Consider the following 19216-nt stretch of genomic DNA (forward strand, 5'->3'; position numbering starts at 1 on the left):
ACCTTGAAGAATGGGCAAAAATCCCAGTGGCTAGATGTGCCAAGCTTATAGAGACATACCCCAAGAGACTTACAGCTGTAATTGCTGCAAAAGGTGGCTCTACAAAGTATTGACTTTGGGGGAGTGAACAGCTATGCACGCTCAAGTTCAGTTTTTTTGTCTTGTTTCTTGTTGGTTTCACAGTAAAAAAAAGATTTTGCTTCTTCAAAGTGGTAGGCATGTTGTGTAAATCAAATGATACAAACCCCCCAAAAATCAATTTTAATTCCAGGTTCTAAGGCAAAAAAATAGGAAAAAGGCCAAGGTGGGTGAATACTTTCGTAAGCCACGGAGGTGATGCAGTCCAGGTGAGTGTCATAATGCGCTGATAAGCATAACGATGGTGACAGTTGTGCGCCATAACGAGCAGCAAGGTGACCTAGAGGCAGGAGAGGGAGCACACGTGACAGAGAGTCCTGTGGGTTCTGGTAGTGTCACGATCGTCGTAAGGAGTAGACCAAAGTGCAGCGTGTGTGTCGTTCCACATTTTATTTAATCTGTGAAACTATGCAATACATAAATAAACAAAACAACAAATCGTGACGCAGAGGAGAAACAAACACTACTAAAAAATAATCACCCACAAAACCCAGGTAGAAAAACCCGTACTTAAGTATGATCTCCAATTAGAGACAACGAGGACCAGCTGCCTCTAATTGGAGATCATCCCAAACAAACCAACATAGAAATTCAAAAACTAGAACCTAACAACATAGAAATAGAACACATAGAATAACCCCCCCCCCCCCCCCTGTCATGCCCTGACCTACTCTACCATAGAAAATAACAGCTTACCATGGTCAGGACGTGACAGGTAGTCTTTAATAGTTTATTCTGAGATTTGTTTTTGCTCATTTGAATCTTTTTGTTGTTTGTTCTTTGTTACAGGGCCAAAAAGATTGAAGTGGTTTATCCATACATCTCCGTTTTGGATAGATAATTCTTCGTGTTGTTGTTTGTTTAGTATTTTCCAATTTTCCCAGAAGTGGTTAGAGTCTATGGATTCTTCAATTACATTGAGCTGATTTCTGACGTGTTGTTCCTTTTTCCGTAGTGTATTTCTGTAATGTTTTAGTGATTCACCATAGTGAAGGTGTAGACTCAGGTTTTCTGGGTCTCTATGTTTTTGGTTGGATAGGTTTCTCAATTTCTTCCTTAGGTTTTTGCATTTTTCATCAAACCATTTGTCATTGTTATTAATTTTCTTCGGTTTTCTGTTTGAAATGTTTAGATTTTCTAGGGAAGCAGAAATGTCAAATATACTGTTTAGGTTTTCTACTGTCAAGTTTACACTTTCACTATTACAGTGAAATGTTTTGTCCAGGAAGTTGTCTAAAAGGGATTGAATTTGTTGTTGCCTAATAGTTTTTTGGTAGGTTTCCACACTACTTTCATTCTGTCTATAGCATTTCTTATTAGTATTCAGTTCCTTTGGCTTTGATGCATCATGATTGAGTATTGCTCTATTCAAGTAGACTGTGATTTTGCTGTGATCTGATAGGGGTGTCAGTGGGCTGACTGAACGCTCCGAGAGACTCTGGGTTGAGGTCAGTGAGTCTACAGTTCTACTGCCAAGAGATGAGCTACAGGTGTACCTACCATAGGAGCCTACCATTGACTATGTACATACCCAGCGTGCGACATACCCAGCTGCAGGAGTTGAGACCCATTTAGGTTGATTATGTTGTCATAGTTGTGCCTAACGGAGCATGTGGTGGAGGGAATGCTGAGGGGGTCAGGTTCTTGTCCAGTTCTGGCATTTAGGTCGCCAGAGACTAGTACATGTCCCTGGAAATGATTGATTTCCCCCTCCAGGATGGAGAAGCTGTTTTGTGCTCCCGAGTGGGCTCCCGAGTGGCATAGCAGTTTAAGGCACTGCGTCTCAGTGCAAGAGGCGTCTCAGTGCAAGAGGCGTCTCAGTGCAAGAGGCGTCTCAGTGCAAGAGGCGTCTCAGTGCAAGAGTACCTGGTTCGAATCCAGGCTGTATCACATCTGGCCATGATTGGGAGTCCCGTAGGGCGGCGCACAATTGGCCCAGCGTCGTCCGGGTTTGGCCGGAGTAGCCATCATTGTAAATAAGAATTTGTTCTTAACTGATTTAAATAGTTAAATTAATAAAAAAATGTAATACAATTATGGCATGGGGATTCTAGTGGCGGGATATAGGTTGCACACAGGAGAACATTGTTCTCTGTTGAGATCATTTCCTTTTGAATTTCTAGCCAAATGTAAAATGTTCCTGTTTTGATTCATTTAATAGAGTGCGTTAAGTCTGCTCTGTACAGAATTAGCATACCCCTTGAGTCCCTTCCCTGTTTCACACCTGGTAGTTTGGTCGATGGGACTACCAGCTCTCTGTAACCTAGAGGGCAACCTCGCTCTGTCTGTCTGTCTGTCTGTCTGTCTGTCTATTTCTATTGCAGTGTCTGTCTGTCTGTCTGTCTATTTCTATTGCGGTGTCTGTCTGTCTGTCTATTTCTATTGCGGTGTCTGTCTGTCTGTCTATTTCTATTGCGGTGTCTGTCTGTCTGTCTATTTCTATTGCGGTGTCTGTCTGTCTGTCTATTTCTATTGCGGTGTCTGTCTGTCTGTCTATTTCTATTGCGGGCTGTCTGTCTGTCTGTCTGTCTGTCTGTCTGTCTGTCTGTCTGTCTGTCTGTCTGTCTGTCTGTCTGTCTGTCTGTCTGTCTGTCTGTCTGTCTGTCTGTCTCATTGGCATGGGGAACATATGTTAACATTGCCAAAGCAAGTGGAATAGACAATGAACAAAATGGAAAGGATCAAAGAAATCAGTAAACTTTTAAATTAATACAGATATTTAAAATGTTACAATAATGGCTATAATATTATCTCTCTTGCTCTCAATATCTCCAGAAGCGTATATCTACAAAGAGGCAGAAGGCTATCTGTACGTTCGTTTAATGTTAGCTTAATGCTAATCCTATATACAGGTATACTAAGAGTCAGAGGCCTAACTGTACATTAGCTTAATACTAACACCAAATCTACAGTGAGAGGCAGAGGGCCTTAGCTTCATGCTAACACCTCATTAGTGTGATTACTGTCACTTTGTTCATGCTGCTGATGATAAAACAGCAGTTTGGTGTGTGTGTGTGTGTGTGTGTGTGTGTGTGTGTGTGTGTGTGTGTGTGTGTGTGTGTGTGTGTGTGTGTGTGTGTGTGTGTGTGTGTGTGTGTGTGTGTGTGTGGTGACACTTTAGAGAAATCACTAGGAATTAGTCCTGAGAAGGTTAATTTGGCTGGCTCTCTCTGAATAACGGGAAAATATGAAGGTGACTGCGACATGATGTGTAGGGTCCTATTAATATGTTAAATGTTAATGTTAATTTTGTGTCAGACGTTGAATTAAAAAGGGGGGAGGTGAAGGGATGAGAAGGGGGAAGAGGGGGGAGAGGAGGAGGAGGAGGGAAGGAGAGGAGAGGAAGAAGGGAAGAGGGGAAGGAGCAGGAAGAGGGGAGGGAAGAGGGGAAGATGGGAAAGAGAGGAAGGATGAAATATCAACTATTTATGTCACTCTTCAAAATGTTCCTGTCTGTGTGATGGAAGTGATTGTTTTTTCTGCTACATTTCTGTCAGACAGACCCTGTCCTCCCTTTCTCCCTCTCTGTCTGCCCTCTGTCTTACCATCCCCTAACCCACTCTGTAACGGAAAACTATCAATTATTTGGTAATTTGAGGTATTATCGACAGTAAAATACTCTGAAATATTTTACTCCAGCATACTGTAAATGATGGTGCATTGTGGGAAAATATTGTGGTTGCACAAAGAATTTCTGTATTTCAAATGGTACTGTAATTTCACCCCACAGAATACAGCACCTTACCATATCTTTGGAGCGCCAAAAACCTTTTGACCACTAGTAGGTGCATGTTATTGTTGTTTCTGGCTCATTAACATATTTTGGGGAGTGACGTGTAAGAGGCTATATTTCAGGGATCAACTAGATTCAGCCAAGGGACGATTTGTTCTTGAGCGGATGGTATGGGGACTGCAAATTGTGACTAGACTACAAATTGACCGCAAGAAACCTAAACAGATATGTTTGACTAAAACAATAATTTCAAACCTTGTTTACAATTGTATCCTGTCATGTGTCTCTCCTATGATGCGTGGGAATACTCGGGAACAGATTTTCCTCCATCAGTGGAGGCTGCTGAGGGGTGGACGGCTCATAACAATGGCTGGAATGGAGTCAACGGAATGGCATCAACCTTATGGAAACCACATGTTTGATGTGTTTGATACCATTCCATTGACTCCATTCCAGACATTATTATGAGCCTTCCTCCCCTATATATATATATCTATCTATCTGGCTCAGAAATCTTGGAAGGACAAATAAATCCATCCGTGTGCCAAATTCAGCCCGTGGGCCGCCAGTTGGGGAACCCTGCTATATTGGTTGCACCCGTGAGTGAGAATGCTGTAATTCCTATGTGGTTATAGTGCCCTATCAATTTGTTTAGGGGACAGATTTAGAGTTGCAGCAAGTCTTAAACCAGTAAAGGTCATTTTGTCATGTCCTTTTGGCCTGTTTTGCACTGTAGTCGCTACAAGTTTTGAAGTCTTTGTTAAGGATTCTAGAAGTGCAGGTGATATAAAAACACCAAATATTCATCAATATGCTGTAATGTGTAAACACTTTAGCTACTGTACATACATATGCCTTATAGTTCTGAGGTGTTGTTTATATTTGTTTTTTAAATATAATTTATAATTCTGGCTGAGCAATATATAAGTTAACTATACAGACAGTTTGGAATTTTCAAAACAATAATATTTCTCATAAAAACAAGAATGTCAGACAAATTCTTAATTTCTTTAATTAATTTATTCTTAAGCGGAGACACAGAGGTCATCAATTCTCTGTTCACATTCCCCCCCAATCGGAACACTCTGAGCACTGATCTCAGACCAGTCCTTGGTGAGTGTGGCGAGGTCCAGGGATGGGGAGCTCTGGAGGAGGTGGACGTGATCCTCAATGTGTGAGAGCTGTCCCAGGTCAGTGTGTCATCTCTGTAGCTCAGCGATTTCCTGTCCCAGGTCAGTGTGTCATCTCTGCAGCTCAGTGATTTCCTGTTCCAGGTCAGTGTTTCATCTCTGTAGCTCAGTGATTTCCTGCTCCTGGTGCCTCATTTATAAAAATCTTCTTAGATTTATATTTGATCTTAGTCGTCATTTCCGACGGTGTGCTTACATTCGATTCGTAAAAGATACTGAGCATAAATTACCTTGCTTACGCAGGTTCTAAGAAGCCCATTTGTAACTTACTCACATGTGATCTGTAAATCTCAAATTAACAAAAAATGTATGGCACCTGAACATGCCTTGCAATCAGCGATTTCCCTTATAGAATGCTAGCACAAATTGTGGTTTAGTCAGGAATAGCCATGGACTAAAAGAGGGAAAAAAAAGTTTTTTGAAGATGAGATCACGACGATGGCAGAGGAGATTGAAAATTGGCAGCAAGTATTATTCGGTGGACTAAATAGTGGGTTGACAAACAAAGCCAAACAGATATCTTGGGAGTGTGTCGCCGCTGCAGTTAACGAGGTGGGTCAGCAAGACAGAAACTGTGGCTGATGTGCATAAGAATGGTCTGACCTTAAACTGCAAGGGGGAAAACATAATAGCCATACATAACCAGCAGAAAAATCACTTACGTCAAGTCTAGACTCTGCATAGAGATAACATAATTTCCACAGCAAAGTAAGGTTTTATAAATATCTACTTGCATGTGGTTTTCTGCGTAAGTCATATTTAATATCAAAATTGATCGTAAGTCCATTTTGATCGTAAGTCCCAGGTCTTTAATGAGCCCTTCAGCCTGCCTCTCTGCTGCTTTCTGCTTACTGTACCTCCAACCACGTCAATGTAATAACTCTGTCCTTTCTTAATGGAGTGCACCAGAGCAGTGGAGACCTGTATGCTGTCTGCTAACTCTTTCTCTGTCTCTCTTTCTGATACCAACTGAGAGTTTGATCACCTTAACCTTCTGCAGTCGCTCCTAGATCATCTGCTGCACCGGTGCCTCTTTCTTCCCCGGCTGAGCCTTGCCCTCGCCACGGTCTACCATCTCAACTGCCTAAACCCATGGCTATGCCTTCCTGTCACCACGCTCCATCATCTGAACTGACTAAACCTCGGCTGACCCTTCCTGTCACCACGCTCTATCATCTGAACTGACTAAACCTCGGCTGACCCTTCCTGTCACCACGCTCTACCATCTGAACTGACTAAACCCTGGCTGAGCCTTCCTGTCACCATGCTCTACCATCTGAACTGACTAAACCCAGGCTGAGCCTTCCCCTCACCACGCTCTACCATCTGAACTGACTAAACCCTGGCTGAGCCTTCCCGTCACCACGCTCTACCATCTGAACTGACTAAACCCTGGCTGAGCCTTCCCGTCACCACGCTCAATCATCTGAACTGACTAAACCCTCTTATTATGTTGCGGGTCAATTTGACCCATTTCCACTTTTGAGTTGTCTAAAATACTAGTTAACCTCTCTTTTTCTCCATGAAATTAAATTACTTTTCCTCATTTAGGGTCATGAACCTAACTTCAAAATGTGGACACTGATGTGTTGTGGAATGTCTGTGTAGATTTTGTATACAAACATTATGTTGTGGGTTATTTTGACCCGGAGGTTTTCATGTGTATAGATATTTGTACAGGTCCAAAATAAAAAGGTGTGTTTGATGTATTTTGTTTTGACAAGGTTCTGGTTGCACTTTTATAATTATGTTTGAGTAAAAGGCAGCTTTCCCAGGCTTCTCTTTCTCAGTGCGAGAGCAGCAGATCTCTGACACAGACACTCCAAAAATTTGCTCCAAACAGAAAATGCTTGTTTGTGAGAAAGGAAATAAGTTTTACAAATAGTTCTTAAATATAGAGTTTTTTTAAAATCAAATATTCTTGTATTTCTTCTTTCTGAAAAGTCTGACAAGACAAAATAACGTTTGGGCTGTTTTTACTTGGTTCTTTGACTGTCTTGAATGTGTTTAAACTGACCAATCAGTTGTCAATTTAAACTGACCAATCTGACCTATACCACAATGGATGTCATTGTTAATGGACTGAGCAGCCATCTCAGATATGAAAATATTGACAAACAGTTCTGGGTTTCTACTTTTGCGCTGGCGTTAAGGAGGCGCAAATGTCAAATGCACGTTAGTTTGCAATTTCATTATGCAAAAACTGTCGCACTGGCATTTTCCAGCACTAACGCCAGGTTCAGCATATTAACCTGTCTAACATCAGCTTGGTTACTCTGAGGCGGAGGGATGGCAATATTTGAGGTGTGTCCTTTAAATTAAGTGCAATGACAATTTCATGCAGTGCAAATGGGAAGTTTTAAGACCCACAAAAAGCAAGTCTTAATGGTACAAGACAATAACCTCCAGAACCTGTTTTGTGTTAACATTCCACTTCATGTACTCTGTGTTATTGCCAAACAATAAAAACGACATGTTTGTTAGCATAAACAGACTGGATTTCTACAGGCTAGACCAGACAGTGTGTTCTATAAAATCTGTCCACGGACCAGGTTTAACAACCTCACTAGTGGTTAAACAAACATACTTTTTGTTAATTGATCTGGTTTAATGTATTATATTTCAGACATATAAAACATTATATTTCAGCTGAACTATTTCCCAATTAGAAATTGAGCCAATTTTGATATTTTAAGCTCACTATGATGTACTATAGACCGAGAACACAGACAAAACTCATGGTGACTTGAATTTGTCAACTTGTCACCTGTGCTGTGTGTTATTGTTGATAGTTCTTCTGGTCCTGAGATGAACAAGAGACCCAAAGGAATAGGAGACTGGGTGGAGAGGTTCTGAAGAACTGGAAAGAGTGTGTTCCGCTGTTCAACTGGACTTTTCCTTAAACAAAGTGATGTTACTCATATCCCCTCTCTGTCACTGACAAATACTACTGTGTTAAGTTCAGATTTTATCAACCAAATCTGTATTTTTTTATTTTTTATTTTATGTTATGGTATAGAAGAGTCCAGACACTTTTTTGGGGCAATTTCACCAGCTATAGACTTCCTCATGCTCGTTCTGCAACACCAGTGGACAAAAGCTCCAAAAACACACAAATACGTTCGTTCAGAAAAGGAGCCCAACCTGTTTTGAGCCCCACATTTTTTGCAAAAAAAATATTATCAAAATATATCTAAAATCATTGAGTTAATACAAACATGGTCTCTTTTTTGCTTTCTTGAGTAAGGCAGCTCCAAAATGCAGGTGTTTCAGCCCAGCTCAGTGCTTTCTGTTGTGGTGGGGCAGCCAGAGGAAAATAAAGAGTATAGGGGTAGGTAATGTTCTCTAGTTGCGCCGTGATTGGCTCAGTGTCCTGTCACTCATGGGGACACTACATCACTTTCAAATCTAAGGGTAGAGCTTGAAAATTCAAGATCCTTGGGTGCTGCCATAGAGTTATATTAGAAGTGCCAATCCAAGAAGGCTCAAGGTCATTGGACACAGATAAAATGACGTCAAATCATGTTATATCTACAGTTGCCTTGATTGGACTGATCATGTCAATGTCGACATTTAAAAAAATAGTAAAAATAAAGAAAAATCCTGGAATGAGTAGGTGTGTCTAAACGTTTGACTGGTACTGTATATGCATTCCAGATCACTACCTCATGATTCTGGTTGAGAGAATGCCAAGAGTGTGCAAAGCTGTCATCAAGACAAATACATTTTGATTTGTTTATCTTAAGGATCCGCACCTTTTTTTCTTTTTTTGCCTAAAATTACATACCCAAATCTAACTGCCTGTAGCTCAGGTCCTGAAGCAAGGATATGCATATTCTTGGTACCATTTGAAAGGAAACACTTTGAAGTTTGTGGAAATGTGAAAGGAATGTATAAGAATATAACACAATAGATCAGGTAAGAGATAATACAAAGAAAAAGCCAACCGTTCTTTTGTATTTTTTTTGTACCATCATCTTTAAAATACAAGAGAAAGGCCATAATGTATTATTCCAGCCCAGATGCAATTTAGATTTTGACCATTAGATGGCAGCAGTGTATGTGCAGCGTTTTAGACTGATCCAATGAACCATTGAATTTCTTTTCAAAATGTTGTATCAAGACTGCCCAAATGTGCCTAATTTGTTTATGAATAACTTTTCATGTTCAAAATGGTGCACTCTCCTCAAACAATATCATGGTATTCTTTAACTGTAATATCTACTGTAAATTGGACAGTGCAGTTAGATTAACAATAATTTAAGCTTTCTGCCAATATCAGATATGTCTATGTCCTGGGAATTTGTTTTGTTACTTACAACCTCATGCTAATTGCATTAGCCTATGTTAGCTCAACTGTGCCGTGGACGGGACACAGATCCCGAAGAAGTGTTAAAAAGTAATTTTGGACTGACCAATGTAGATAAGTTGAAATACATACAAATTACATATCACATCATTTTGATTTGAAATCTTTTGCACATGAGAGCAACCTTGAGGGAATCTTATTTGATTCAGAATAGGATGTTCATATGATACGACAAAGATTTTTTTCAACAACAAGCAAGACTCACATGATATTCTCCAAACACCCGGCAGGGCCAACATCCCAGTTATTCGCAAGAGGAAGCGATCCAGGTACAGAGGACAAAGAGCCGGATGCCTCGTCAGGACCCGCAGAAGGCGAGTAGGATAGCTGCCATTAGGTCAATATTACTTGCCAACGTGCAATCATTGGACAATAAATTAGACGGGGTACGATCACGAATATCCTACCAACGGGACATAAAAAACTGTAATATCCTATGTTTCATGGAATTGTGGCTGAATGATGACATGGATATTCAGCTAGCGGGATATACGCTGCACCGACAGGATAGAACAGCACAATCCGGTAAGACGAGTGGGGGCGGTCCAGCTGGTGCACAAAATCTAAGGAAGTCTCTAGATTTTGCTAGCCTGAAGTAGAGTATATTGTGATAAATGGCAGGCCACACCACTTGCCTAGAGTGTGCTCAGCTATACTTTTCGTAGCTGTCTATTTACCACCACAAACAGATGCTGGCACTAAGACCGCACTCAGACAGCTGTATAAGGAAATAAGCAAACAGGAAACCACTCACCCAGAGGCGGTGCTCCTAGTGGCCGGAGACTTTAATGCAGGGAAATTTAAATGTTCTACCAAATCTCTATCAATATGTTAAATGTGCAGCCAGAGGGAAAAAATTCTAGATCACCTGTACTCCACAAACAGAGACGCGTACAAAGCTCTCCCTCGCCCTCCATTTAGTAAATCCGACAACAAATCTATCCTCCTGATTACTGCTTACAAGCAAAAATTAAAGCTGGAAGCACCAGTGACTTGGTCTATAAAAAAGTGGTCAGATGAAGCAGATGCTAAACTACAGGACTGTTTTGCTATTACAGACTGGAACATGTTCCGGGATTCTTCCGATGGCATTGAGGAGTACACCACATCAGACACTGGCTTTATCAATAAGTGCATCGAGGATGTCGTTCCCACAGTGACTGTACGTACATACCCCAACCAGAAGCCATGGATTACAGGCAACATTCGCACTGAGCTAAAGGGTAGAGCTGCCGATTTCAAGGTGCGGGACTCTAACCCGGAAGCTTACAAGAAATCCCGCAATGCCCTGCAATGAACCATCAAACAGGCAAAGCGTCAATACAGGACTAAGATCGAATTGTATTACACCGGCTCTGACGCTCGTCGGATGTGGCAGGGCTTGCAAACCATTACAGACCACAAAGGGAAGCACAGCCGAGAGCTGCCCAGTGACACGAGCATACCAGACGAGCTAAATCACTTCTATGTTTGCTTCGAGGCAAGCAACACTGAGGCATGCATGAGAGCATCAGCTGTTCCGGACGACTGTGTAATTAAACTCTCCGTAGCCGACGTGAGTAAGACCTTTAAACAGGTCAACATACACAAGGCTGCGGGGCCAGATGGATTACCAGGATGTGTGCTCCGGGCATGTGCTGACCAACTGGCAGGTGTCTTCACTGACATTTTCAACATGTCCCTGATTGAGTCTGTAATACAAACATCTTTCAAGCAGACCACAATAGTCCCTGGGACCAAGAACACAAAGGCAACCTGCCTAAATGATTACAGACCCATAGCACTCACGCCCGTAGCCATGAAGTGCTTTGAAAGGCTGGTAATGGCTCACAACACAATTATCCCAGAAACCCTAGACCCACTCCAATTTGCATACCGCCCAAACAGATCCACAGATGATGCAATCTCTATTGCCCTCCACACTGCCCTTTCCCACCTGAATGAAAGGAACACCTATGTGAGAATGCTATCCATTGACTACAGCTCAGCGTTCAACACCATAGTACCCACAAGGCTCATCACTAAGCTAAGGAACCTGGGACTAAACACCTCCCTCTGCAACTGGATCCTGGACTTCCTGACGGCCGCCCCCAGGTGGTGAGGGTAGGTAGCAAAACATCTGCCACGCTGATCCTCAACACTGGAGCTCCCCAGGCGTGCATGCTCAGTCTCCTCCTGTACTCCCTGTTCACCCATGACTGCATGGCCAGGCACGACTCCAATAGCATCATTCATTTTGCAGACGACGCAACAGTGGTAGGCCTGATCACCGACAACGATGAGATAGCCTATAGGGAGGAGGTCAGAGACCTGGCCAAGTGGTGCCAGAATAGCAACCTATCCCTCAACATAACCAAGACTAAGGAGATGATTGTGGACTACAGGAAAAGGAGCACCGAGCACGCCACCATTCTCATCGACGGGGCTGTAGTGGAGCAGGTTGAGAGCTTCAAGTTCCTTGGTGTCCACATCAACAACAAACTAGAATGGTCCAAACACACGAAGACAGTCGTGAAAAGGGCACGACAAAACCTATTCCCCCTCAGGAAACCAAAAAGATTTGGCATGGGTCCTGAGATCCTCAAAAGGTTCTACAGCTGCAACATCGAGAGCATCCTGACTGGTTGCATCACTGCCTGGTACAGCAATTGCTCGGCCTCCGACCGCAAGGCACTACAGAGGGTAGTGCGTACGGCCCCGTCCATCACTGGGGTCAAGCTTCCTGCCATCCAGGACCTGTACACCAGGCGGTGTCAGAGGAAGGCCCTAAAAATGGCCACCCCAGTCATAGACTGTTCTCTCTACTACCGCATGGCAAGCGGTACCGGAGTGCCAAGTCTAGGACAAAAAGGCTTCTCAACAGTTTTTACCCCCAAGCCAGACCCCTGAACAGGTAACCAAATGGCTACCCGGACTATTTGCATGGTGTGCCCCCCCCAACCCCTCTTTTACGCTGCTGCTACTCTCTGTGTATCATATATGCATAGTCACTTTAACTATGCATTCATGTACATACTTCCTTACCTACACACACACACACACACACACGCACACACATAGCGTTTTTTTCTCGCACTATTGGTTAGAGCCTCCACATGATGGAGGGAATGTTGGAACATAACTTAACAAAATTATACTTAATGAAAATGTATGATTAATCCATTATTTACGAATGTATATAATTTATTATACAAGAGACAAAATTCACAAATTCTGCAGCACGACAGCAGAGTCATGTCTTAAGCATCAAACTGATATGTCTTAAATAATCCATGCTTTCTGGGAAGGCTATTAAAGTCCGGAAGTTGTGGGCGGAGGTAGAAAGTTGGCTGTCAGAAATATTACAATATAAACTTACTTTTAATCCTTCTGTCTGCATATTTCATATGGGGGTGTAGTGAGATACACAATGAGCTGGACGATTCTCTTCTCATCACTCATCTTGAAAAAACCTATACTAAAAACGTGGAACTCAATCAATCCACCATCCCTAGGACAATGAAAAAAAATCTAATGATTTATGATTTAAATATTGAAATAGCATGGGCAACCGAGGAAAATCTAAATGGTACATATTTTTTAGGCCAAGCGGCAAACAATAATGCAGGCATTAGGGACGGGGGTGTGAGCATGCGGGTCAGCCGTGGTACAAGTCAGTATTCAACGACCTTCCATATCTGAGGACGTCGGGAGATGATGTGGAAACAGGTCACTAGGGGCAACGGTGAGCTCTGTTACCTTCAAGTAGGTTTCGGTTTTGCTTCCAGAGATCAGAAAAGCTTTAATATGCCGTTTTGAATAATAAATCATAATAACTGTATTTTTTATAAGGGAGGATTTATTATTGTAGCAAGGTTAAGATAAACAGGACCCAGTTGTACTGTTTTGTACAGCAAGGTCAAAATGTTATGTAAAATCAACCCAGGAACCATCTACTGAAACCACCCCAGCCAACCTCAGTCCAGGCCTGTCCAGCTGAGACCTAGTCAGTTTAATGCATGCTACAGTGGATTATAGATAACACACTGTCAGAGAACTGACCTTGCTATCCATCACCCTGACTGATAGGGTAGCATCCTGTATCCTGTATGCAGAGTGATCAGCACAAATACTCTATCAACAATCAATCTGTAGAGGGAGAGAGAGAGCGGGAGAGAAAGAGAGAAAGACACAGAGACAGAAAGAAAGGAAGTGGGAGAAGAGATACAGAGAGACTCACTCCCGAGAACCCATGCCAAGAGGACCTACACCCAGACCACAGCATCACAAGTCACAGCCCCAGCCCCACCCAAACCAGCTGAGACCCCCCCCAAAAACAAATTCCGCCACATCCTTTATAGACCCCCCCAACCAGGCCTATGCCCCTTCTGCCCCCCCTCATTCAGCAAGGACCACAACATGACAGCCCCATGTATGCCCAGGTTGTGAGCAGAGCAACAGGCCCTACCCCCACTAATGCACCCCCCCCCAAGCCTCATCCTGCGACCTAAGAGGTATGTATCAGATGCTCTGGAGGCGAAAGAAACGCACACCTGTTTAGGAGAGGTGCTGGCTAGAGGAGTAGAACACCTGTTTAGGAGAGGTGCTGGCTAGAGGAGTAGAACACCTGTTTAGGAGAGGTGCTGGCTAGAGGAGTAGAACACCTGTTTAGGAGAGGTGCTGGCTAGAGGAGTAGAACACCTGTTTAGGAGAGGTGCTGGCTAGAGGAGTAGAACACCTGTTTAGGAGAGGTGCTGGCTAGCGGAGTAGAACACCTGTTTAGGAGAGGTGCTGGCTAGCGGAGTAGAACACCTGTTTAGGAGAGGTGCTGGCTAGCGGAGTAGAACACCTGTTTAGGAGAGGTGCTGGCTAGCGGAGTAGAACACCTGGAAGAGAAAAGGAGAGCCGCGCACTCTAGGAGCTCAGATGCAATAATGTAATACCCTAATAACCAACGTTTCGACAGACAAGCTGTCTTCATCAGGGTTTGACGTTTGTTATTAAATTATTGCATCTGAGCACCTAGAGTGTGCGGCTCTCTGTTTCTCTTCCATGTATCGAATGCTTAACATGCTCTGCTCACACCTACTGAAAAACAACACTAGACACTATGGAACACAAAGCTTTTACTGTCTCATCCTAGAATATACAAGGTCTGAGGTCATCTTCCTTTGGCCTAAAGAACAGGAACCCAGACTTCATCAAATAAAAATGTGAAATACAGGAATGTTCATCTTACAAGAAACATGGCATAGAGGAGATGGACCGACTGGTTGCGCTATAGGTTACAGAGACCTGGTATTCCCATCCATTAAACTACCAGGTGTGAAACAAGGAAGAGATTCATTAAATTTAAGCCAGGTCACACTTGATACAAGTCCGTATACAACGTCTATCCTTGTCTGAGAACGTCGGGAGATGAGGTGGAAACCGGTCACTAGGGGCAACAAGGAGTGCTGTTACCTTCAAGTAGGTTTTGCTAGAGCATTGTACATTTACATTTTAGTCATTTAGCAGATGCTCTTATCCAGAGCAACTTACAGTAGTGAATGCATACATTTCATTTCATGCATTTTTATTTGTACTGGCCCCCCGTGGGAATCGAACTCACACTGGCGTTGCAAACACCATGCTCTACCAGCTGAGCCACAGGGAAGCTAGATGGCAGATAGTTGTTTTTGTTTGAAGCCTATCCCAAACCTTAACACTTACTTTAAGCATTCACATTTAATACCTATCCACAAGATTTCGGAGTTTACATTTACAATTTAGTCATTTAGCAGACATTATTATCCAGAGCGACTTACTGTAGTGTCTACATACATTTTTCATAGTTTAAGTCTTAAATTTAACCCTTTACAATTAAGTTCCTCTCCCTTACCATTAAGTTCCTATACCATTAAGTCCCCCCCCTGTCATTAAGTTCCTATACCATTAGGCCCCATTCCTCCCCCTTATCATTAAGTCCACATCCCTCCATGTCTACCGTCGCCTTTTTCTGCCGGTCCTGATGTTGCTGTGGATATGGTTACCAAGGTAACGTCTCCGGTGGCTTTCGGCTTACAGTAGTTTATAATGTTGTTGCATGATGGGAGAACACACACACACACAGGGTACAGTATTATACAGCATTGCTGCAAGGAGGAGTGATACATTGGCACTAGAAAGCCTGGTATAGAGTGGAGTGAAACATTGGCACTAGAAAGCCTGGTATATAGTGGAGTGAAACATTGGCACTAGAAAGCCTAGTATATAGTGGAGTGAAACATTGGCACTAGAAAGCCTGGTATCTTATAGTGGAGTGATGTATTGGCACTAGAAAGCCTGGTATATAGTGGAGTTATATATTGGCACTAGGCAGCCTGGTATCTTATAGTGGAGTGATATATTGGCACTAGTCAGCCTGGTATATAGTAGAGGTCGACCGATTATGATTTTTCAGCGCCGATACCGGTACCGATTATTGGAGTGCCAAAAAAAAAGCTGATGCCGATTAATCGGCTGATTATTATTATGCTTTTTTTATATATACACACACACACACACACACACACACACACACACACACACACACACACACACACACACAGCTCTGAAGTGACAACAATACTGAAGAGTCTGCTTAGGAGACAAATACTCTCAACTGTTTGAATAATAAAAATAGAGTTTAAGTTACCTGTGATGAATGCTGAAAACAAAAACTGTAATTTCTATATGCAGGAAATCCTATTTTAATAATGGGCATGGTAAGAATTGACTACCAAAGTGCGAGTCATAATTCCCATGACACCTTCTAGCAAAATCTGAAAAGCGGTTCCTTCATTTATTCCATAGGATATTTTTAGATTAACTTAAAATAAGGTCTGTGTTTGGTTTAGGCTTACACCACCTTGCCAATTTTATAACTGTGTAGATATCCATAGGATATAACTCTGATCAATATAAGCAAAGATAATTATTTTTGTAGAGTGGATTTATGAAAATATGTTGACAACGTTGCCTAGTGAGATTTACACGGGTATCAAAACACCGAGGCGGTTTAAGCATAAAACACAGACCTTATTTGAAGTAGATCAATACATTCTCTATGGAAAACATGAACGGTAAAATAACGAAGGAACCCCTTTCAAGTTCAGCCGCAAGTTATTACAGGAATTATGACTCGTCGACTATTTCTCTCTAAACCATATACCTTTGACTATTACGAGCCTGCTGCTGCCTACCACCGCTCAGTCAGACTGCTCTATCAAATATCAAATCATAGACTTAACTATAATATAATAAACCTTAGGTCATTAATATGGTCAAATCCGTAAACTATCATCTCGAAAACATTATTCTTTCAGTGACATACGGAACCGTTCCGTATTTTATCTAACGGGTGGCATCCATAAGTCTAAATATTCCTGTTACATCGCACAACCTACAATGTTATTTCATATTTCCGTAAAATTCTGGCAAATTAGTTCGCAATGAGCCAGATTCTGTATACCCTGATTCCGCGTGCAATGAATGCAAGAGAACTGACACAATTTCACCTGGTTAATATTGCCAATAACCTGGATTTCTTTTAGCTAAATATGCAGGTTTAAAAATATGTACTTCTGTGTATTGATTTTAAGAAAGGCATTGATGTTTATGGTTAGGTACAGTCGTGCAACGATTGTGCTTTTTTTTCGCAAAGGTGCTTTTGTTAAATCATCCCCGTTTGGCAAAGTCTGCTGTCTTTGTTAGGAAGAAATAGTCTTCACAGTTCGCAACAAGCCAGGCGGCCAAACTGCTGCATATACCCTGACTCTGCAAGAGAAGTGACACATTTTCCCTAGTTAAAAAAAATTCATGTTAGCAGGCAATATTAACTAAATATGCAGGTTTAAAAATATATACTTGTGTATTGATTTTAAGAAAGACATTGATGTTTATGGTTAGGTACACATTGGAGCAAAGACAGTCCTTTTTCGCGATTGCGCACCACATCGATTATATGCAAAGCAGGACAGGCTAGATAAACTAGTAATATCATCAACCATGTGTAGTTAACTAGTGTTTATGATTGATAGATTTTTTTATAAGATAAGTTTAATGCTAGCTAGCAACTTACCTTGGCAACATAAAGCAGGTGGTTAGAGCATTGGGCTAGTTAACTTAAGGTTGCATCCCCAAGCTGACAAGGTAAAAATCTGTCGTACTGCCCCTGAACAAGGCAGTTAACCCACCATTCCTAGGCCGTCATTGAAAATAAGAATGTGTTCTTTAACTGACTTGCCTAGTTAAATAAAGGTTTAAAAAAATAAAAAATAAAAAAATCTGCAAATCGGTGGACAAAAATACCAATTACCGATTGTTAAGAAAACTTGAAATCGGCCCTAATTAATCGGCCATTCCGATTAATCGGTCGACCTCTAGTATATAGTGGAGTTATATATTGGCACTAGGCAGCCTGGTATCTTATAGTGGAGTGATATATTGGCACTAGGCAGCCTGGTATCTTATAGTGGAGTGATATGTTGGCACTAGTCAGCCTGGTAACTTATAGTGGAGTTATATATTGACACTAGTCAGCCTGAACCATAAAGCTCTGACGAAGGCCAAGAGGCTGATATGTAAGAGTAAACAGCAAAGATTCTGGCTTTTCTATTTTTTTCAGTTACTTTTCAAATACCTCTTCACAGTGATAAGGAAGCACATAACTGTAGACCATTTACACCGTGCTAAAGTTAGATATAAAACGATACTAAAATATTACAGTGTCGGACAAAATTAAGTACACATTGTCCTTTAGTAGCTGGTGTTAAGGTGCTACGATTCATCTAATGAGAATAACTATTTTTGTCATCATGTGTAAAATCGTACTAAACTTCACATTAGAAAATTGATACAATACCAAACCGCCATGCCCTTTGAACGATAATTGCTGAACGAGAACAGTGTTACTTACAAATAGTTGCTTCAATGCGTTACACATAGAGTGGCTTGGATTTGTAGCCCAGTGTTCTCTGATGTAGAGACCAAGGCAGGTCAAACACAGCAGCGTGTTCTGGACGGGATATTGTCACGAATCCCACCGAAGGTGGCTCCCCTGCCTGCTCGGGCGGCGCTCGGCGGTCGTCGTCACCGACCTACTAGCCGCCGCTGATCCCTTTTTCCTTTTCGTTTGGTATGTCTTATTGTTTGCACCTGTTCCTCATTTGTCTTTTGATTTTGGTTATTTAAGCCTGGTTAGCCCGCCCAGTGTTGTGTGGGATTATTTTAGCGTCAGGTTGTGTTTTTGTAGTTGGATGTGCTGGCGATTTACTACTGTAATATTGTATGCATGCTGTGCACCTGTTTGTGTTGGCGTCGATCGTGTTGTGTTTTTATTTAAATAAACACAAAGTTCCGTACCTCTGCTCTCTGCGCCTGACTCCTACCACCACTCCTAGCAACCGTCTGACAGATATAAAGGAAGTAAGAAGTATTACCTGCAGTAACATTGGCTCCCTTATAAATACAGATATATTCATTCGTTTTTTAATACTCTAATTTTATATCCTATGAACGAACAATCCTACAATTAAATGTTCTTTCTTCAAATGTCCCTAACTATGTAAATATACTGTATTAACATTTGTGTGACTGAATCCTGCATGGAATTAAACTGTATGAATATAGAATGTAAAAATATCAAATACATATGTGGGAGAGACAGAATGCTTGAAGTTTAGATTGGGAGCTAAAACAGAGTATCTAAATAAAGCAGTATATGAATAGGTTGTTTGTCTTCTCGTCCAAAATGTCACCCTATTCCCTACACACTACCTTAGATAT

Source organism: Salmo salar, chromosome 19, assembly GCF_965601325.2.
Source record: "Salmo salar chromosome 19, fSalSal1, whole genome shotgun sequence".
Classification (NCBI taxonomy): Eukaryota; Metazoa; Chordata; class Actinopteri; order Salmoniformes; family Salmonidae; genus Salmo; species Salmo salar.